This window comes from Petaurus breviceps, unplaced genomic scaffold, assembly GCF_028583685.1.
Source record: "Petaurus breviceps papuanus isolate PSGF00001 unplaced genomic scaffold, PetGlider_PUasm1.0 419, whole genome shotgun sequence".
In the NCBI taxonomy this organism is placed as follows: Eukaryota; Metazoa; Chordata; class Mammalia; order Diprotodontia; family Petauridae; genus Petaurus; species Petaurus breviceps.
In genome coordinates this window covers 13,836,447-13,851,611 of record NW_027186324.1, presented here as the reverse complement: position 1 = coordinate 13,851,611, position 15,165 = coordinate 13,836,447, and the positions used below count along the sequence as shown (strand labels likewise).

The following is a 15,165-nucleotide window of genomic DNA, read 5'->3' as shown; positions in this document are numbered from 1 at the left end:
CAATATGCAAATATGTTCATTATTCTTCTCTTTCCCTACTTTCTCTCCTATTTGTTATAGTATGGTCTTTATATAAATAGCTGAATAAAACAATGCTATTTTCCAAGAAATTTCCCAAAAAACCCAGATATTCGTTTAAGCATTTCATAAACATGAATGAAATTGCAGTCATTTTGTGTACTTCAATCATTTCTCAGAATTCTTAACTGGCTGAATATCCTTACTGATCAACACATCTCTACAAATTTAAACTTCTCTGTGGCAACTCCACTCTTTTTTAATGCAAAGGGGTTCTTCATAACCCAGGGAAATGCATAGACCTTTGGAATTAAAATAATAATAATTACTGTAAATGTGCTCTGGGAGTTAAACTATTGAAACAAAAATCTCTGTCCCTCATAATAAGCAATGTGTAGTAAGTAGCTTCATTTCCCTGCTCTGATATTATTAAGCTGATTCCTCAAGGGAAGGTTTTACATGTCTTACATTCTCAAATAAGGGAGAAAAAAAATCTAGGTCTCTGTTCTGAAAAGAAAGTAATAATTATGAGGCTTTTCTGACCAGATGTAATTTTGCCTTGGTGAGAAAATCAAGGCCCCTTGCAAGAGCCATTGTTAATGACACTAATATAATTACTGTTTAAAAAAAGGAAATCTGCCCAGAAAAATCAATTAGAAACCACCGAAAGTTCCTTAGACCTATCAAAGAAGTTCTATACCTAATATCCCCAAAGACCTCTCCATTAAGAGACTGGTTGTTTATCATCTTAATCGTTGTCTTCAATTATTTAGAGGGGATTTCTAAGATTTTGTATTTGATATTAGAATGACCTAGAGAGTAATTGCTGATTGTCTTTCTTACTGAACACAGTGGCCACTCTTGGAGGAAAAAAAAAAAACAGATTAAGAAATCTACATGACTTTGCCATAAGGAAGCAAATAAGAGACTTCTTCCTTTAGTAGTGTCACAATCCCTCAAAAATTAGCCTCTAAAATAAGCACAGTAGTTGTTTAATGATTGTTAACAGTAAGAAACTACAAGAATATGTACCTGTGTTTTCAATGAGTATGATGGGGAGTGGGGAATAACAGTAGGGGTGGGCTAAGGAGAATAAGAGCTAATCATCTACATATAGGCCTTTTTGTTTGATTTGGTTTAGTTTGGTTTTGGGTTTTTTTGAGTGTGGGTTTTTTTTCTTTTTTGCTTTTTGGAAGGGGGAAGGTAGAGCAATTGTGGTTAAGTGACTTTACCAAAGTCACACGGCTAGCTTTTGTGTTAAGTGTCCAAGGCCAGATTTGATCTCAGGTCCTCCTGACTCCAGGGCCAGTGTTCTATTCACTCTGCTACCTAGCTGCCCCCATATAGGACTTTTGGACCTAATTATTTACTCTATCATTTTATTTTGCTCTTCATACTAGCTATACAATGTTTTATTTTGATTACTCAAAAATAATCATTCTTTAGATGTGGGAATTCTTTTGTAATTCTCCTCAATTATGATTATTTGATACCCCAGGGCACTGACAAAATTGTGCAAAAAGAAACCATTGAAGGCTGAACTAAAACAAGAATATGTATTCCAGAAAAAAAAAAAAACTTTTAACCTTGTTAGCAATTTAAGTAGAAGTTTTGACAATTTGCTCCTTTCTGGTACTATAGAATGCCCTTCTAATCTTTTAATGAAGACTATAAAAAAAATGTTACTCTTCATTTTTCTGCAAGTATTGTTAGAGGATTTGATCTCGTGCCTCAATCTTATGTTAAAAAAGTTTGATATTTGAAAGAGACTATCTCATGACACTGAATAGTTGTATGATATTGGGAAAATTACTTAAACTCTCTGAGTTTCAATTTCCCTATCTGTAAAATGAGGATAATAAAAGTACCTATGTCATATGGTTGCTGTGAGGATTAAATGACGAAGTTTGTTTAAAGCATTGTGAAGATCTTAAAGTATTTTTAAAAATCTTTTTTATTATTTTTATTATTGTTATTATTAGAAAGATGAAAAGGATGATGATATAATTGGGGAGCATAAAAAAACAAGTATTTGCCAAAGTAACTGAGTATGATTAAACAGTAAGGCAGTTCAGGGAGAGGTGAGATATGATTTTGTTGAGCTGTTTTCAGTTGTGCCCAACTCTTCATGATCCCATTTGAAGTTTTCTTTGGTAAAGATATTGGTTTACAATTTCCTTTTCCAAATCATTTTACAGATGAAGAACTAAGGCAAATAGAGTTAAGTGACTTACCCAGGATCACACAGCTAATAAGTGTCTGAGGCCAGATGTGAACTCAGGAAGAGAATCTCTCTTACTGCAGGCCTGGCACACTATCCACTGGACCACCCAGCTGCCCCATATAATATAAGAGCTATCTTTAAATTTTGAAGGTCTGTCATATTAACAAGGGACTAAAAGTAGGATTAATAGGTAAGAGTTGCAGAGAAGCAGATTTTTTTTAAAGCAATTGGGGTTAAGTAACTTGCTCAAGGTTACACAGCCAGTTATTTCTGGGTGTGGTGCTGAGTGTCTGAATCTGGATTCGATCCCAGGTCATCCCGACACTGGAGCTGGTGCTCTTACTTGCTGTGCCAACTGGCAGCCCCTAAGCAATTGGGGTCAAGTAACTTGCTCAAGGTTACACGGCCAGTTATTTCTGGCTGTGGTGCTAAGTATCAGAGCCTGGATTCTATCCCAGGTCATCCCCAACTCTGGGGCCGGTGCTCTTACTCGCTGTGCTACCTGGCCTCCCCAAGAGGCAGATTTTGACTTAGAAAAATAAAAGGAAAAGACGAGCTTGTTAATAGAGTTAGCTTAAAATGAATGTGTAGACTGCCTCAAAAGCTGTGAGCCCCTCATTAGATAAAGTCTCCATGAAGAGAATGGAAGAACATTTATAATGGATATTTTTAAAGATTTTCTTATTCAGATGTGTTAGACTAGCTTATTTCTAAAATCATTTCTGTCTCTAAATTTCTATGATTCTGTACATTTAAAGCCAAATTTATTTCATTAGTTTGTTAGTTCCTTACATTCCAGGGATTGTCTTATTTTTGCATTTGTTTCCCCAGTATTTTGTATTTACATAGAATAGTTCATGGTACATCATCATCATAGCTAACATGTATATAAGGGTTACGATGTGCCAGCTACAGAGAATCCAGGGTCACCACTGTGCCACATCACATTGCTTTAATGGTACTTTGATGAAGAGTTATTTAATATGTTGAGGTAAATATGACATTTTTTCCAAACTGTGAATATCAAAAAGTATGATTTTCTAAAAATGCAATCCATACATTTCTGCTCCATTGAATGGCATAAGAAATTCTAAAATTACATTTCTATCAAAGGCATTTATTAAATCCAGTTCAAAGCTAAGAATTTTCGAATTTTCTTATGATTGATCTCAATGAGATTGCTACCTAGAACAAAGAAGTTAAATTCAAGAACTTGACTGAGATGCAAAAGACAACCGATATTGAAGACAGCTAAAGTTAATTAGGTCATGTCAAAAATGATAAATCTTAGGATTTATATGAAGAGAGCATATTTTGAACTTTTCTTTAAAGTTATCAAATCAATAAAAATCCAGAATATTTTTTCCTTTTCCTGTTATTTTACCTTGATTAAAACATACTTTTCAGAAATGACAGATATAATACCCATATTTACTTGTTCTTTACATTCTTAACTAAATCTAAGGGGGGGAGGGGACCCAAGAAAATTCAAGTCAACAAGTGTTTATTATGACTCTACTGTGTTCCAAGCACTATGCTAAGCACTGGAGATAAAAAGAAAAAAATATTATCAAGGACAGCAATGTCACAATATTTTTCATCGAAATGACTTTCCAAATTCCATGAATAACTGTTTGTTTCACTGAAGCATGAATTTTAAATTCAGGTTTTAAAAGAAAACATACACCACAAGTAAGCTTTGTGAAATCTGTTGGTAAACTGATGAGTTTATCAGTTCTACACATGATTTCAAAATCATCACTATCCAGGCAACTTACAAAACTCCAATTTACAAAACATTTACAGTAGAATTATGAGTTTATTTTTTGAATCTACATATAGAAAGAATTATATTAGTCTTGAAGTTTGATCTTTCTCTATATTTGGAAGGTGTGTACTCACTTTAAGGAAAAAATATATCACATATTTTGTTTTGATATGTTTCTTTATGACCTTGAAGTGAATGGATCAATTGAGTATGAGAGGTGAGGACAAAAGAATTTCTGCAATATGAATAATTTGTGTAACAAAAACAAAAATCATTGGGCTTCTTTACAATGTAAAATCCCATGGAATAGACAGAATACTCTTTATTTTTGCAAATTTTTAGTTTCTATAATTAACTTTAGTTACTTATACTAATATATAGTTACAAAATTGTATACTACATAAAATTAAGAGTAATTAAATAATTCATTGTGATTGTTTTAATAAAATCAAGACACCTAAATTCACCAATTTAAAGATGTCTTTTTTGAATGAACCTCTCTTCTAAAACATCTTTTTATTATTTAAGTTCATTTATCAGTGTAGTTTCAAAATGCTTTTACTTAGTTCTTTTGTCAGGAAAGCTGAGTTAACAACCTATTATTATGTACTCCTTATTCAGTTATTAATAGCTTTATATACCTTCAAAGAATACACTTGACACTCATTAAAACATTTATGGTGCTGTAGAATTTGGCTAAGTTGAAATATCCTGAAGTTGGAGTGACCTTGCAGAATCAATTCTGACCTAAAATTAAAAAAAATAAGTAAAAGGGAAAAAATTTATATATATATATATATATATATACACTAATGGAAATATTAGAGAATCATAATATCGTTGGGGAAAAAACCCTTCCTTAATGAATTTACAGTCTCTAGGACACTAGTCTAGCATGTAACTTTTCTTGTTTGGGGTCTTCTCTTTAAAAATTTGTGTTTTCATCTTAGGTATTTGGAACACTTTTAACATGAAGACACATTTATCATTCTGAATAAGATGTATATTTTTTACGTAAAGATAACTTGAGAGTAACTTGAGAATCTCTGATAATAGTCTCTGATCACTTCATCTCTGCATTCACAAGTAAATGGCTCCTCTTCCTTTTCTGTTTCCTATAAATAAAGGTATTCCCCTGAGGAGATGGCTCTGGTTTTTGTCTTTTCTGCCTCTTTACTATCCCTTGGAGATCGCATCCATTCACATATAAGATCTATGTAGAAGAGTAATATTTTGATACCTCTAACCCTAACTTCTCTCTAAAATTCAAGGCTCTTTGTTAAGATAAAAAATTTTCATTTTTATACTGTTACTTGGTGCTCATCATATCTAATGTCTCCCTAATATCTCCCCAAAGAATTCAGTCATAATATATGGGAATACAATTTCTGTTAAGTATTTTGATGCCACCATTCCTTACTCCTGAACTATGCTTTCCAATACATACTTTCATTGTTATTTCCCATGTCTACATTTGTAATGAAGTAACTAATCATTTAAAAGAGTGATACAGAGATAAGTATAGGACTTGTGATTTCATTTTACAGGATACTCTTAGTTGAAGAAATATGCTCTACTAATGGATTTGCATTTTCACTGTAATTTACACTTTCAAAGAACTACCTAGGGCTCTGAGAGGTTAGTAACTTGGCCAGGGACATAGAGCCAGTATGTGTTATACTGAAATAAGTTGTAGTATCTTAGTTAGCAATTCTCTAACTGTGGTATAATGATTGGAAAAAGTTTAGGAAGCCCTGGTTCTCTTCAAAGAACTCCTCATTCTCTACAAAAGACAGTGACTGATGTATAGACTAAAAATATTTTCTTTTTTCTTTTAAAAATATTTTTTCAATTAACAATCATTTATCATCCCGCCTTTCCACCTCCTTCCCTATTAAAAAATAAAAAGAAGCTCTTTTAAGAAATATATGTAGTCAAGCAAAATAAAATCCCATATTGGTCATTTAAAAAATGGATCTCATTTTGTATATTTAGGCCATTATCTCTGTCAGGAAATGTGTACCATGCAAAAGCATTGGTTCATTAGAATCATGGCTCATAATTTCATTTATCAGAGCTCTTAAGCTTCCAAGGTTGTTTATTTTAAGAATGGTATTTTTTTCTATAATATTTATTACTTAGTTTACATCATTAATTTCCAGGTTGTTGACTCCCAATTCTTTTCTCTTTTTTAAATTGTATTTTTATTTATTTTGTTAAATATTTCTTTTGTTTCTCTTTTTTAATTTTTAGATTTATCATTCATTTCCACAACATTTTGAGTTAAAAATTTTCTCCCCATTTTCCCCTACCCACAACCCCAAAACAACAATTCCACTGAATATCCCCTCCCCCAATCTGTTTTCTCCCATATTTTACCCCATCCTGACTTTTACCTCCTCTGACTTTCCAGTAAGGACCGGTGGATCTCTATGCCCCAGTGCCTTTATATCTTATTTCCAGGTTACATGTAAAATAATAATAATAAAGATATATGTATATATATATATATTAAACATTTGACTTTAAAACTTTGAATTCCAGATTCTTTCCCTTTCTCCCTCATCACCCACATTTATTGGCAAGATAAGTAATTCAATACAGTTTATACATGTGTAGCTATGCAAAAAATTTCCATAGTGGATATATTGTGAGAGACTGACTATGTTTCCCTTCATCCTATCCCACTACCAACTTGTTCTATTCTCTACTTTGATCTTGTTCCTTTTCCAAAGTGGGTGTTTCCAAATTCCCTCCCCCCACTCTGCTCTGTCTTCCATCATCCCCCCTCTCATTTCCTCCCCCCCTACTCTGCTGTAGGGTGAGATACCTTATTAAGTGTGTATGTCATTCCCTCCCTAAGCCAAATTCAATGAGAATAACGTTGACTCATTCCCTTTTGCCTTCTTGTTCTTCCCCTCCATTGTAACAGTTTCCTTTGCCTCTTTTATATGAGATAATTTACCGCATTCTGTGTCTCCCCATTTCCTCTCATTATATTCCTCTCTCACCTCTTAATTTCACCTCTTAAGTGCCATCCCTTCCTATTAAATTGGTCTTGTGGCCTCTGTCTAAGTATACTTGTACAAATATATACACACATACATACTTATTCAAATGCCCATATACTCTCCTATATAGACATATATGTATGTGTGTGTGCATATATATATATATATATATATATATATATATGCATTTCTATTCCCTTCAATTATTCTCATACTGAGAAAAGTTTCATAAGTTACAATTATCATACTTCCATGTAGGAATGTAAATAGTTCAACTTTGATATGTTTCTTATGATTTCCTTTCCCTGTTTGCCTTCTCATTCTTCTCTTGCTTCTTGTATCTCAATGTCAAATTTTCTATTCAACTCTGTTTTTTTCATCAAGAATGCTTAAACGTCCTCTATTCCATTAAATGACCATATTTCCCCCTGAAACATCATACTCAGTTATGCTGGATAGATGATTCTTGGTTTTGAACCCAGCTCCTTTGACCTCCAGAATATCATATTCTAAGCCTTTCGATCCCTCAGTGTGGAAGTCCAGATCCTGGTTTATCCTGATTGTTTTTCCACAATATTCAAATTGTTTCTTCCTGCTTGTGTGTAATATTTTCTCCTTGATCTGGGAACTCCGGAACCTTGATGTAATATTCCTAGGTGTTTTCCTTTTTGGATCATTTTCAGGAGGTGATCAGTGGATCCTTTCTACTTCTATTTTGCCCTCTGATTCTAAAACCTCAGGGCAATTTTCCTTGAGAATTTCTTGAAGGATGATTTCTAAGTTCTTTTTCTGATTATGACTTTCATGTAGTCCAACAACTTTTAAATTCTCTCTCCTGGATCTAAGTTACAAGTCAGTGGTTTTTCCAATGACATATATCACATTGCCTTCATTTTTTTTCATTTCTTTGGATCTGTTAAATAGTATTTTGATTTCTCAAGAAGTAACTAGCTCCATTTGCTCCAATGTAATTCTTAAGGAATGATTCTCTTCAGTGAGCTTTTGAGATTCTTTTTCCATCTGATGAATTTGGCTTTTTAAGGCATTCTTCTCCTCATTGCCTTTTTGAGCCTCTTTTGCCATTTGAGTTAGTCTATTTTTAAGGTGCCATTTTCTTCAATCAGGTTGTTGACTCTCATTTCATAATTTTCTTGCATCGTTCTCATTTCTCTTCCCAATTTTTCCTCCACTTCTCTTATTTCTTACTCTCAGTGGAAACAGGGAGAGTACTGGCCTTGGCCTCAGTCTAGACACCCAGAGGCTATAGCACACAAAGTTAACACCAAAACTTCTAACTATCAACATGAGAAGCACGATACATCTGCACAACAGAATCAGACATCCACTCTAAAAATTCAGGACATAGGCTATCACAATGGGCAAGAAGGCATATGTGAAATCAAGAATGATAAGGTCCTATAATAGTGAGTAAGAACAACCAAATTCAGAGGACAACTTGAACTCTATACCCACACCTGAGACCACAGATGAACTGGTCTCAAGCCCAAAAAAGCATTCTTGTAGGAGCTCAAGAAAGATTTTAAAAGCCAAATTAAAGAGGTAGAAGATAAATTTAAATCTCCAGCAACCAAATTCAAAAAAAAATATCACTGAAGAAAACAAATCCTCAAAAAGTAAAATTGATGAACTGGGATGGGAGGTTCAAAATCCAACTGGAGAAAATGGCTCCCTAAAAATGAAAACTGAACATATATAAAAGGAGCTTGAAAAACTAACCAAGGAAAATAATTCACTAAAAATTAGAATCAGTCAAATTGAAGCTAAGGATTCTATGATGCATCAAGGATCAGTCAAACAAAACATAAAGATTGAGAATTTAGAATAAGTGTAAAATAACTCACTGCAAAAACAACTTACCTGGAGAACAGATCAAGGAAAGATAACCTAAGAATTATTGTTCTACCAGAAAGCCGTGATGAAAAAATCAGCCTGGACTACATCCTCCAAGAGATTGTCAAAGAAAAATGTCCTTTGGTCCTAGAACCAGAGGGTAAAATAGTTATTGAAAGAATGCACCAGACTCATCCTGAAAGCTATCTGAAGTTGAAAACTCCAAGAAATGTAGTAGCCAAATTTCAGAATTACATGGTCAAGGAGAAAATACCACAAGCAGCCAAAAAGAAACAATTCAAATATCATAGAACTACAGTTAAGATTACATGGGATCTAGAATCCTCTACATTAAAAGACTGCAGGGACTGGAATTTAATATTTCACAAGGAAAAAGAGGTGGAACTACAACCACTGACCAACTACCTGGCAAAAATAAGCATCATCTTTCAGGAAAGGAGATGATCATTTAATAAAATCCAGGACTTCCAGACTTTCCTGATTAAAAAGCCAGAGCTCAATATAAAATTTGATCTCCAATTACAAGACTCAATAAAGACATAAAAAGGTAAACAAAGACAAACATAGGCACATAACTTGGAATTCAATAAGAGCAACCAGTTTACATCCCCATATAAGAAATGGATACCTGTCAATATTTAAATTCATATTATTATAGTGATATTTAAAAGAAATATGCATAGATAGAGGGCATGGGTATAAATGAACTAATATGATGATAAAAAAACTTATTAACAGGTACAAAGGGAGTGAAATGGGAGAAAAGGAAAGGATGAAGCAGAACAAAGTAAACTTTGCCACATGAAGAGGCATAAAAACATAATATAGTAGAGGGGAAGGAGGGAGGGAGATGAACATCACCTGACATTTATATTCATTAGTTATGATTCAAAGAGGGATAAAAATAATCAGTTAAGTTTAGGATTCTTACATGAAAAGAAACATGAAAAAAAAAACTCATTATAATACAGGGAAAGAAGGGAGGGAGGGGAGCACTGTATGAAATTTACTCCCATCAATTTGGATTCAAGGACAGAATAACATACTCCAATAAGTATAAAAATGCATTGTATCCCACAGGCAGTAGGAGGGGTAAGGAAGGGGTGGTAAAAAGGGGTGGGTGGTTAGAAGGGAGGGAAATAGTAGTAAGGGGAAAGGGTAGGTAAAGGGGGGTGCTAAAGGAAGGAATACTGAGGGAGGCAGTAGTGAAAAGGAATACTCTTAAGGAGGGGAAGGGAGAAGGAAGAAACAAAAACATAAATAGGAGCGGAAATAGGGTGGAAGGAAAGAGACAGATAGTAATCATTAGTGTGAATGTGAATGGGATGAACTCTCCCATGAAACAGAGGTGGATAGCAGAATGGATTAAAAACCACAGCCCTACAATATTCTGTCCATAAGAAACACATTTGAAACAAGGGGATACACAGAGGGTAAAGTTAAAAGGCAAAGTAGAGTATATTATGCTTCAGTTAAAGTAAAAAACAAAAATGCAGAGGTAGCAATACTTATCTCAGATATAGCAAAAAGCAAAAAGAGATTTAATTAAAAGAGATAAGGTAAGAATCTGTATCCTGCTAAAAGGCACCATTGAGAATGAAGCAATATCATTACTTAACATATATGTACCAAGCACTATAGCATCCAAAGTTCTAGAAGAGAAGTCAAGGGAATTAAAGGAAGAAAAATAGAAAGCAAAACAATACTGATGGGGGACCTCAATCTCCCTCTCTCTGAACTTGATAAATATTACCTCAAAATAAACAAGAAAGAAATGAAGGAGGCGAATAGAACTTTAGAGACGCTACTCAAGGTAGATCTCTGCAGAAAAATGAATGGGGATAAAAAGGAATATAACTTCTTCTCAGTGGTACATGGCACATACACAAAAATTGACCATGTACTAAGGCATAAAAACCTCACAATTCTGTGCAGAAAGGCAGAAATATTAAATGCATCCTTCTCAGATCATGATGCAATAAAAATCATATACAAAAAAGGACCATGGAAAGATAGACTAAAAACTAATTGGAAACTAAGTAGCTTAATCCTAAAGAAGGAGTGGATCAAACAAGAAATTATAGGAACAATTGGTAACTTCATTCAAGAGAATGACAAAAATGAGACAACAGACCAAAACTTGTGGGATACAGCAAAGGTAGTTCTTAGGGGAAGTTTTATATCCCTGAATGCATACATGAATAAACTAGAGAAAATGGAGGTCAATAAATTGGGCATGCAATTGAAAAACTAGAAAAAGAACTAATTGAAAGTACCCAATTAAATACTAAATTAGAAATAATGGAAACCAAAGGAGAGATTAATAAAATTGATATTAAAAACTATTTAATTAATAAATAAAACTAAAAGCTGCTTTAATGAAAAAATAAAATTGATAATGAATATGATAAAAAAGAAAGAATAAAACTAAATTATGAGTATCAAAATTGAAAACAGTGAACCTACCTCCAATGAAGAGGAAATTAAAAGAATAATTAGGATTTATTTTGCCCAGTTGTTTGCATATAAATTTGACTATCTTAGTGAAGTGGATGAAAATTTACAAAAATATAAGTTGCCCAGATTAATTGAAGATGAATTAATTTTATTAATTGCTAATAATTAATTGTTAATATAATTATCAATCCTTTCCTTTCATTTGCTCTCTTTGGAACATATGCCTACTAATGGTATAACTGGGCCAAATAATATGCAGTTTGACTTCTGGGAGCCAAGATGTCAGAGTAAGCAGTAAGTGCCTTACACTCTCCCTTACTGATCTCTAAAAATTCAGAAAATACGACTCTAGGAAAAATCCTGGGACAAAGAAACCAGCAGAATTACAGAGTGTAGCAGACTTTTAGCCAGGGAGGTATTGGGGATTAATGGGAAAGGGTCCTCTCCCTCTAGTAGAAGGGAAGAGTATGGAACAGAAGGCATCCTGGCAGGTCAGCAGCAAGCCCCACCTCAGCAAACCAGGGGGAGACCCTGAGCCCCAGGGTGGTGGGACAGGCAAGATTTAACACTAGGACCCTCATGTTCCTTGGCACAGATACAGGAACATAGTATCTCACTACAAGTCAGAAAACCACCACAGGTGCTGGCAGACAGCCTTCCTCCAGCAGTCAAACATTGCTGTACTTTAGAGCAGCCGAGGGGAGGAGGAAACCTCCAGGGTTTGGACCTGCCCCCAACCCAGAGAGCTTTAGTATAGCCCTAGGTAAACTTGGAAAAACTGCACCTGACCTCAACACATGCCAGCCACCACAATCAGGAACACAGCTCAGCACCAGTTAAGTTGCCAAACCTCTAGAGCATCCAGCTGTAAGTACCTGAGGTCCCAGAAAAGAAAACTATTAGTCAGACCCTTGGCCCCCAGCACAAGAAACTTGAGACAATGCTCCCTATACTCCAGGAGGAGAGCTCAACTTTAAAAGTGTAAAAAAGGCAAACACCATGATCAAAAAGCAGAAATGGACAATAACCATAGATTCTTTCTATGGGGACAGGGAAGATCAAAACAGAAATTCAGAAGAGGAAAACATCATCAATATATCCAAATTCAAAACCTCAAAAGGGAATATGAACTGGTCTCAAGTCCTAATGGTTTTCTTGGAAGAATTCAAAGATGTTTCAAAAGTCAAAGACTAGAGGGAGAAGAAAAATTGAATAATTCCTTTAAAAATGCAATTGACAAAATGGGGTGGAGTGCACTATCCTTGAAACTTAGAATTTGGCAAGTGAAGGTTACTCTATAAGACATCAAGAATCATTCAAACAAAATCAAAAGCATGAAAAAATAAAAGAATATGTAAAATATCTCATAAAAAAAACAGCTGACCTGGAAAATAGATCCAGGAGACATAATTTAAGAATTATTGGTCTATCTAAAAACCATGATTTAAAAAAGGCTCTGGAGTTCATCTTTCAAGAAATCATCAAGGAAAATGGTCCTGAGGCCTTAGAACCAGAAAGTAAAATAATCATTGAAAGAATTCATGGATCCCCTCCTGTTTCCAAATTGAAAACACCAAGGAATATCATAGCCAAATTTCCAAATTATCAGCTCAATGAGAAAATACTGCAAGCAGTCAGAAAGAAACAATTCAAAGATCATGGAACTGTAGTCAGGATCACACAGGGCCTTGCAGCTTCTACAAACTGGATTGGAGGGGATGCAATATGATATTCCATGTGACAAAGGAGCTTGGACTACAACCAAAGATCAACTACCCAATAAAACTGAGCATAATCTTTCAGGGAGAACATTCAATGAAATAGGCAACTTCCGGGCTTTCCTGATGAAAAGACCAGAGCTCAATAGAAAATTTTATCTTCAAATAAAAGACTCAAGAAAGGCATAAAAAGGTAAAAAGGAGAGTCGTTTGCCGGAAGAGCCGAGACAATGGGGACCCGGGACAATGAATACGACTACCTGCTCAAAGTTGTTCTGATTGGTGACTCTGGGGTGGGGAAGAGCAATCTCCTTTCACGATTAACTCGAAACGAATTCAATTTGGAGAGTAAGAGCACCATCGGTGTGGAGTTTGCTACCAGGAGCATCCAGGTGGATGGGAAGACTATAAAAGCCCAGATCTGGGACACAGCTGGTCAGGAGCACTACCGGGAAATCACGTCAGCGTACTGTGGAGGGGCTGTGGGAGCCCTGTTGGTCTATGACATTGCAAAGCACCTGACATATGAGAATGTGGAACGTTGGCTGAAAGAACTCCGTGACCATGCTGACAACAACATTGTGATCATGTTGGTGGGGAACCAGAGTGACCTGCGCCATCTCCGTGCTGTGCCCACTGATGAGGCCCGGGCATTCGCAGAGAAAAACAATTTGTCTTTTATTGAGACATCAGCATCGGATTCAACCAATGTGGAAGAAGCCTTTAAGAACATTCTTACAGAGATTTACTGCATCGTATCCCAGAAGCAGATTGCTGACTGCTCTGCATGTGATGAATCTCCTGGCAACAACGTAGTAGACATCAGTGTGCCCCCCCACCACTGATGGACAGAAATACAACAAACTCCAGTGCTGCCAGAACCTGTGACCAACTGCGCCCAGAGGCGCCTTCCCTGCCTGCCCTTACCTCGCTGTGTGAGGTTAGAAACCTTAGAAACGTGTGTGCACGTCTTTGCAGTTGTCTCCTGTGATTCAATGACTCTTTGTCATCCTCGTTTCTTCCCCCATCCCCAACGTCCATTTTTGAGCATTAACTGTAGGCCCAACACCCCTTTCCTCTCAGGGTCCCAGGGGAGTGGGTTGACCTTGGACCTGGTCATACAGGCTCTGCCCCCAGAGGGTGAGCCCTGACTGCTCCCCTGCGCAGTGGCACTTGGTTGTCTAGCGATTGGTGGGAGGAGAAGGAGGAACCAAGACCTCATTTATCACCACTGAAGGAAGACATACTTACACTGATTTGCTTTTGCATTTAGCCCAACTTTTTCAAAGACCCTTAGATCTATGGGGGAGATGGGGAGCAGGGAAGGGAGGAGGTATGCTGAAATTAAAGAGGAAAAAATATTTTCCTCAGATGTCTTCTTGTGTCCAATTGGGATTCTGCAATGAGCATTGGGGTTCTCATTTGTTGGCCAAAGACCCATGGTAAGGCTGCTGGTAACACTAACCCCAGACTTTCTTCCCTCACTTGTGGCTAGCCTCTGGGCCTGCTTCTAAGGAGAGTCATTGCTGGGTATCTCTTGTCCCAGGGCAGAGGCTCCTTGGGAACCCAGGGGCAGGCTGAGATGATGGAATGATTTGTCAACCACCAGAGAGAATCCTCTTTCTCATCCAGAACGTCCAGCAAGTGCCGGCCCTTCCTTTGTGGGCTCTCCCTCCTGTCCCAGAACCCTGACCAGCTTCAGCCTGTGCAGGCCCTTGTTAATGTCCCTTCTGCCCACCATTCCCTTTCCAACTCACCATCTTGCCTGAAACCCATTTGCAAGGGAAGCAATATTCTCATGTTTTGTATATAACTGCACTTAGTGTTTTTGGGTTTTGTTATTGTAGCAAAACATAGATTCTTTATACATTTTGTAAGATTTATGCCAAATCATAGCATCTCGACCCTTTCCCTCACCCTTTGATTCTTTTTTTTAATTTAAATGCTTTATTAACTGCTGATTTACATCATTTGTTTCCGCCAGATTTTGAGTTACAAATTTTCTCCCCGTTTTCCCCCCACCCATCCCCCCAAAACAGCAGTCCCACAGGATATCCCCACCTCCAATCTGATCTCTCCCATATTTTCTCCCATACC

The 15,165-nt window shown here is 36.1% G+C and overlaps 1 protein-coding gene and 1 pseudogene across 1 annotated transcript in view; both read left to right on the top strand.

The window, feature by feature from the left end:
* EPHA6 (EPH receptor A6) overlaps positions 1-15,165 on the top strand; it is an 862,386-nt gene that overhangs the window by 451,467 nt on the left and 395,754 nt on the right. The gene's annotated exons all lie outside the window — the stretch shown is intronic.
* On the top strand, positions 13,287-14,421 carry LOC138171275 (ras-related protein Rab-11B-like; annotated as a pseudogene).